This window comes from Rhinopithecus bieti, unplaced genomic scaffold (assembly GCF_001698545.2).
Source record: "Rhinopithecus bieti isolate Rb0 unplaced genomic scaffold, ASM169854v2 scaffold_14454, whole genome shotgun sequence".
NCBI lineage: Eukaryota > Metazoa > Chordata > Mammalia > Primates > Cercopithecidae > Rhinopithecus > Rhinopithecus bieti.
The window spans coordinates 45231-53305 of record NW_016808228.1 but is presented as its reverse complement, the minus strand read 5'-3'; positions in this window follow the sequence as shown (position 1 = coordinate 53305).

The following is an 8075-nucleotide window of genomic DNA, read 5'->3' as shown; positions in this document are numbered from 1 at the left end:
GGGAGAGCGGCCGGCGCAGGCCAGCGTCGGGGCGTGCGTGCGCGCGCGCGGCGGTGCGGGGAGCGGCGTGGGATGGGCGCGTGCGCGCACGCTCGCTCTGGCCGCCTCGCGCCCCGCAGCGCCCCGGGCACGCGTGCGCCGCCACTTGGTACCTCGAGCGCTGGGTCTCGGGGCCTCGCAGGGGTTGAATCCGGAGTCTTGCCCGTCCCTGGCCGCGCGGTTCACGGCTTTCCAAGCTGGGCGCGCCCCACGCCCGCCAGCCCCACGGGAACCGGGTCCCGCAGGCACGGACACTCGCACTCTGCTCGCTGGAGACGGCCGCCAGGTGGCGCAAAAAGCAGCCGCTTGGGTCTTGGAGACTGAGCTGGGTTGGGGGTGTTGGGGAGATGAACCCCTCGCCATCTGTGCCCACTGTCTCCGGCTCTCCCCGCCCCAATCTCAGGCAACCCTAGATCTCCTGCCTGGACACCGAGGCTCCCTGCATCCGGCCTTCAGCGTCCTAGCCGCACTAATTGAAGGCTCCCCACCGGCTAGACCGTGTGCCCTAGTTGAGATCCCTGAAGATCAGGTGTTAAGGGCTGTGCATGGGTGCAGGGGACAGGAGAATGGACGGTGGGTGTTGCTGCGGGGGGAATGGATCTGAGGCAGGTTTCTAAGCGTGGTAATTATGAATCATTAAAATGATGGGGCCGGGTGCGGCCCCTAGTGCAGTGCCTGTAATCCCAGCACTCTGGGAGGCCGAGGCGGGAGGATCACCTCAGTCCAGGAGTTGGAGACCAGCCTGGGCAACATAGCGAGACTCCCTTCTCAGCAAAAAAATAAAATGATGGAAACAAACTATGAACGAGTGTGCTGAGGCCTGCCCAAGTCCTGAGGCTTTAGGGAATTTTGACCCTGCTAGTGATAAAGGCTTTCCCTATCACCCTCCAGACGAGCTGTGCCACGCAGGTGTCACCTAACCTCTGTCGTCACAAGTTTCTAGGCCTGTACAATGAAGATAGGGAGGGCAGGGACAGTTTATCACCAGGGTTATCATTTCCTGGAACTATCCCTCTTTTCGCCTTGAGCTCTCAGCAACCTTTGTCAACACAGGCACCTAACCTGTCAAGCCAGGAGGCCTTTCCCTACATAGTCTAGCATAGTAAACTTCCCAGCATCCTCTAGGACCCCACCCTCAACAGCTGTCACTGCAGGGATGTCCTTGATTTTTCCCATTTCTTCTCTAACCATTTCTTTTTATCCAGGAATCAGCCTTGCTTCTACTGCCAGTTCTGCCAATTCAGAGAATTCCCCTACCCCTCTTTTATCTCTGTCTCCCATCTTGGCAGGAAGCCCCAATTTAAAAAAAAAAATTTTTTTTTTTTTTTTTGTTAGACAGGGTCTCGCTCTGTCACCCAGGCTAGAGTGTAATGGCGCCATCTCAGCTCGCTGCAACCTCTGCCTCCTGGGCTCAAGGATTCTCCTGTCCCAACCTCCTGAGTGGTTGGGACTAGAGGCACCTGCCACCACGCCTGGCTAATTTTTGTATTTGTAGCAGGGTGGGGTTTCACCATGTTGGCCAGGCTGGTCTCAGTCTCCTGACCTCAGGTGATCCTCCAGCCTCAGCCTCCCGAAGTGTTGGGATTACAGGCATGAGCCACCATGCCTGGCAGGGAACCCCACTTCTATTACAGACCTTGATCCACATCTTCTAACAAAAAAGATTCGTATTTCCTCTATTTATTGGTTAATATTCAGTTCAGCTGTATGAGACCAAAAACCAAATAATGGCTTTAACAAAATATAATAGAGGCTGAGTGCGGTGGCTCACCCCTGTAATCCCAGCACTTTGGGAGGCTGAGGCGGAGTGGATCACCTGTAATCCCGGAGGCCGAGACGGGTGGATCACCTGAGGTTGGGAGTTCAAGACCAACATGGAAAACCCGTCTCTACTAAAATACAAAAAAGATTAGCTGGACGTGGTGGCCTGCTTTAATCTCAGCCTACTCAGGAGGCTGAGGCAGGAGAATCGCTTGACTCGGAGGCAGAAGGTTGGCCAGTGACCAGAGATCACGCCATTGTACTCCAGCCTGGCCAACAGGAGGAGAAACTCCTCTCAAAAATAATAATAATAGGCCAGGCGCGGTGCTCACTCCTGTATCCCAGCACTGTTGGGAGGCCGAGGCGGCGGATCACGAGGTCCCAGAATCGAGACCATCCTGCGCTAACATGGTGAAGCCCCGTCTCTACTAAAAATACCAAAAAATTAGTCCGGAGGCGTAGGATGGCAGTGCCTGTAGTCCTCAGCTAACTTGGGAGGCTGAGCAGGAGAATGGCGCGTGAAACCCGGAGGCGGAAGCGTGCAGTGAGCTTGAGATCCGGCCACTGCACTCCCAGCCTGGGCGACAGAGTGAGACTGCTCAAAAAAAAAGAAAAAAGAAAGAAAGAAAATAAAAATAATAGAAATGTATTTCTTGGGCCAGGTGCAGTGACTGTCATCCCAGAATTTTGGGAGGACGAGGAGAGAGGATCACTTGAGGCCAGGAGTATGAGACCAGCACGGCCAATGTAGTGAGACCCTGTCTCTACAAAAAATAAAAATAAATAGTTGGGTGTGGTGGTGCATACGTACAGTTCTAGCTACTTGGGAGGCTGAAGCGGGAGGATCACTTGAGGCCAGGAGTTCAAAACCAGCCTGGGCAACGTGGTAAAACCTTGTCTCTACTAAAAATACAAAAATTAGCTCGATGAGGTGGCGCGTGCCTGTACTCCTAGCTACTTGGGAGGCTGAGGCACGAGAATTGCTTGAACCTGGGAGGCAGAGATTGCAGTGGGCCAAGATCTCACCACTGCGCTCCAGCTTGGGTAACAGAGGGAGACTCTGTCTCAAAAAAAAAGAAAAAGAAAAAAAGACCCAGAAATGGGTCGTGCAGGGTTGGCATGGTGCCCTCAATGTCGGGGTCCAGGCTTCTTTACACAGAACCTTGTTGCTTCTTACACAGTATCTTGTTACTGCACCATCTTCAGCATGTGACTTCCACCGCATGGCATAGAATGGCTGCTGGAACATCAGCAATCACATCTACATTCCAGCCAGCAGGAAGGAGGAGGGGCTGAAGAAGAGTATCTCCTATTTATTTATATATATATATATTTATTTATTTGACAGAGTCTCACTCTGTTGCCCCAGACTGGAGTGCAGTGGTGCGATCTTGGCTCACTGCAACCTCCACCTCCCAGGTTCAAGCGATTCTCCTGCCTCAGCCTCCTGAGTAGCTGGGATTACAGGTGCGCACCACCATGCCTGGTTAATTTTTTGTATTTTTAGTAGAGATGGAGTTTCACCATGTTGGCCAGGCTGGTCTCAAACTCCTGGCCTCAAGTGATCCACCTGCCTCGGCCTCCCAAAGTGCTGGGATTACAGGCCTGAGCCACCATACCCAGCCGAACTCTTCCTTTAATGATGAACCTTTGCCTAATCCCCCATTAAGTGAGATTGTAACCTGGCAGAATTGGGAGCCTGAGGCCACATAAAGGACTTTCCTCCCTCTGCCCACCCCTTCCTATGTCCCCTACTTAATGTTGGGCCAGTCTTCCTGCTGGATTCAAGTTACGTCATCCTACACAGGATGGGATGATTTCTCTTTGCAGCTTATCCATCCTTTTTACCCTTTTCTCTTTTGCTAGCTATGAGCATTTCACACATTTTTTATAGCTTGTCTCTATAAAGTCTTACTTTGTTTTCACAATTTTGTTAAATATTTAATGAGTGTACAGTATTTCCCATGGAATTTGCCAAATAACCTTTTGCTTAGTTGAGCCTCTTTTCTGGCGGGGGGTAGAGTGGAGCAGGGGTGGCATACCCTTGTGCTCAGGTTTTTTTTGCATGTCTTTTGTTTTTGTTTTTGCTTTTTTTGTCTCATTTTGTCACCTGCGGTTGGAGTGTAATGGTGTGATCATATCTCATTGCAGCCTTGAAGTCCTGGGCTCAAGCAGTAATCCTACTTCAGCCTTCTGAATAGCTGGGACCACAGGTGGCACCACCACTCCCAGCTAATTTTTAAATATTTTATTAATTTGTAGAGACGGGGTCTTGCTATGTTGCCCAGGCTGGTCTTGAACTCCTGGGCTCAAGTGAGCCTCCCGCCTCTGCCTCCCAAAGTGCTGGGATTACAGGCGTGAGCTACCGTGCCTGGCCATCAGAACTGATCAGTACTTTTCTTGGCATTCCTTTCTGCCCATGAATGTGAGTGCTTCTGAAAGGAGTGAAATATGCAATTTAATTCACCAGTAGTACATTGAACTCCACGTTGCCACTCATCTTCCCTGGTATGACCTGACATCCATCTGACATGGTCCCTGGCATGCTGGGCTAACTGGCTGCTTAGATCCTGGTCTCACAGGTTCCAGCGAACCCTGACTTGGTTTTCAGTTTAAATGTTAGCAATGCATCTTGAATGGCTTCTTGGGAACAGCTGGTGAGGTTATACTAGGTGCTATAGATGTTTGACACCCAAAGAGCTCCTGGTCACTCCTGGCTGCCCTGCAGGTATCAAGTGGCCAAGTGAGAGCCATGCTGGAAGCACAGGTTCCACAGATGACCTTGGCTGGGGTTCCAGGGACACTGAGTATTTAGCACAAGATTGGTGCAGAAGTGAGGAGGACCAGTTTGGGATTCTGCCACCTGGCTTGGGGACAGTGCAGGCTGGCTGTGAGGTTGGCCCAGTGGCCAGCTGGATCCCTTAAACGTCTACAACATTGGGGACAACAGGGTGGAGTGGAAGAGAAGCCCAGATTCAATGTTGCTTTCACAGTAGCATGTACGGAGAAGAAGATCTTGTTTGCCAGCTGCTTGCTGAATGCTTTGCTAAATATCATCTTATTTAATTCTCACTTGTAGCATTCAAATGGGGTAGGATGTATTTTCTTTCTTTCTTTTTTTTTTTTTGAGACAAAGTCTCGCTTTTGTCCCCCAGGCTGGAGTGCAATGGCACGATCTTGGCTCACTGCAACCTCTACCTCCCAGGTTCAAGTAATTCTCCCGCCTCAGCTTCCTGAGTAGCTGGGATTACAGGTGTGTACCACCATGCCCGGCTAATTTTTTGTATTTTAAGTAGAGACGGAATTTCACCAGGTTGGCCAGACTGGTCTCAAACTCCTGACCTCAGGAGATCCGCCCACCTCGGCCTCCCAAAGTGTTGGGATTACAGGCATGAGCCACTGCACCCAGCTCCAATGGGGTAGGCTGTATTTTCGTTACAATTTTTTTTTTTTTTGAGACAGAGTCTCAATCTGTCACCCAGGCTGGAGTGCAATGGTGTGATCTTGGCTCACTACCTCCTAGGTTCAAGTGATTCTCCTGTCTCAGCCTCCTGAGTAGCTGGGATTACAGACGCCTGCCATCATGCCCAGCTAATTTTTCTATTTTTAATAGTAATGGGGTTTCACCATGTTGGCCAGGCTGGTCTCTAACTCCTGACCTCAGCTCATCCACCTGCCTTGACCTCCCAAAGTCCTGGGATTACGGGCATGAGCCACCACACCCAGGCTATTCTTAGTACAATTTAACAGCTGGGAAACTGAAACTGATGCCCAGAGGCGTTATATACAGCTGATGATACAGAGTTTGTTTCGTTTCATTAGCTGGTAAATTGCAGACTTTGGACTTTGGGTGAGAACTCTGACCCGGATGGGCTGGGTTGTTTCATAGCGACTCACTCCTGTGACTTCCGGAAAATCAACTCCTAGAGTCTCTCAGGCCCTCCTGGCCCCTCCTTCCAAGGAGAGGGGTGTGGGGTGTGTGCATGGTTACAGGGTGGGGGTCCCTGCCCGAGTCTCTATGCTTCCTGGGAGATGATTCTCTTCTGCCTCCCATTCTCCCCCAAGTTCTTCCTCCTTTCTTTTTTTTTTTTTTTTTTGAGACGGAGTCTTGCTGTGTTGCCCAGGCTGGAGTGCAGTGGCGCGATCTCGGCTCACTGCAAGCTCTGCCTCCTGGGTTCACGCCATTCTCCCGCCTCAGCCTCCAAGTAGCTGGGACTACAGGCGCCCGCCTCCACGCCCGGCTAGTTTTTTGTATTTTAGTAGAGACGGGGTTTCACCATGTTAGCCAGGATGGTCTTGATCTCCTGACCTCATGATCCACCCGCCTCGGCCTCCCAAAGTGCTGGGATTACAGGCTTGAGCCACCGCACCCGGCCTTTTTTTGCCTCAGCCTCCTGAGTAGCTGGAATTACAGGTACACACCACCGTGCCTGGTTAATTTTTGTACTTTTTGTAGAGATGGGTTTTTGCCATGTTGGCCAGGCTGGTCTCAAACTCCTGACCTTGTCATCTGCCTGCCTGGGACTCCCGAAGTGTTGGGATTACAGGCGTGAGCCACTGCGCCTGGCCTGGGTTTAAATCTTGAGATGACAATTACTTCCTAGTCCTTCACTGTGCCTGCCCCGTTTCCCTACCCTTCTTCTCCCTAACTTACTTAGAGACTGTGGCTCTGCCACAGTGGAGGGTGGGGAGCCCTGGGGTCCTGGAGTGGCAGCATGTGGGCAGGTGCTTCCTCCCCTCCTCACTAGAGAGGTGCCCAGCAGGGACAGGGTGGGGGCTGGGGCTGGGGCTGTGCTAGGAAGCTTTGTGCCATTGACACATGGGAACTACAGCAGAAAATGGATCAGCTCAGAGCATCTGGGGCCTCTCTGCATCTAGGGCTGGACTCCTCCTCCTTTATTTTTTAATTATTAATTTTAATTTTAAAAAAGAGATGGGAGCCTCACTGTGTTACCCAGGATGGAATGTGGTGGTGCGATTGTAGCTCACTGTAGCCTTGACCTCCTGAGCTCAAAGGATCCTCTCGCCTCAGCCTCCTGAGTAGCTGGGACTACAGACCCATGCCACCAAGCTTGGCTAATCTTTTTTTTGGATAGATGCAGGGTTTCGCTGTGTTGCCCAGGCTGAACTTGAACTCCTGGGCTTGAGCAATCCTCCTGCCTTCAGCCTCCTGAGTGGCTGGAATCGATTACAGGTGTGAGCCACCGCGCCTGGCTTCCTTACTTTCATTCAGCTGTGACACCCTCCCATCCTTGTCCTGGGCACACTTACAAATGTCTGTGCTGCAGGCAACAGTGATAGCCGGAAATGAGAGTGGAAAGATCTTAGAAGAGTGGGGAGAAGTTATTTCCTGGCTGGGGAATACCTTTTTTAAGTTACCTTTTGGGCCAGGCATGGTGGCTCACGCCTTTAATCCCTGCACTTTGGGAGGCCGAGGTGGGTGGATCGCTTGAGCCCAGGAGTTCGAGATCAGCCTGGGCAACGTAGGGAGACCCCCCCCCCTTCTCTATAAAAAATACAAAAATTAGCTGGGTGTGGTGGTGCGTGGCTGTGGTCCCAGCTACTCAGGAGGCTGAGGTGGGAGGATCGCTTGGGCTTAGGAAGTCAAGGCTGCAGTGAGCTGAGATTATACCACTGCACTCCAGCCTAGGGTATAGAGGGAAATCCTGTCGTAAAAAACAAAAAACAAAAAACAAACACAAAAAACATTGTATTTTGTTTATTTGGACAGTTAGTGAATTCATAAAATTGAAAAGGCGTAAAGTGAAAAGTTCTCTTCTTCCCTGCCTTCCTCGACCCAGTATTCATTCCTAAAGCAGTGTTAGCTGTGGTCCTGTATTGCATATATTACCCACTTTTTTTCTTCATTTTTTCTGTGGCCCAAACAGGTACATGCATATATCATCAATATATATTTTTCTGCCCCGAATCCATGTTTTTACATAATTGTAGCATCCTTTATACACTCTTCTGTACTTGACTTAGAAAAAAAAAAAGAAAGAAACCTAGCTAACACTATATTTTAAGGATAGTTCCAGACTGGTACATCATAGACTTCCTCATTCTTTTTTTTTTTTAGACGAAGTTTAGCTCTGTCGCCCAGGTTGGAGCGCAGTGGCATGATCTCCAATCACTATAACGTCCATGCCACCCGCCCCCGCCCCAAGTTCAAGCGATTCTCCTGCCTCAGCGTCCCAAGTAGCTGGGATTATAGGCGCCCTGCACCACAACTGGCTAATTTTTCCATTTTTAGTAGAGGCGGGGGGGGGGGGGGG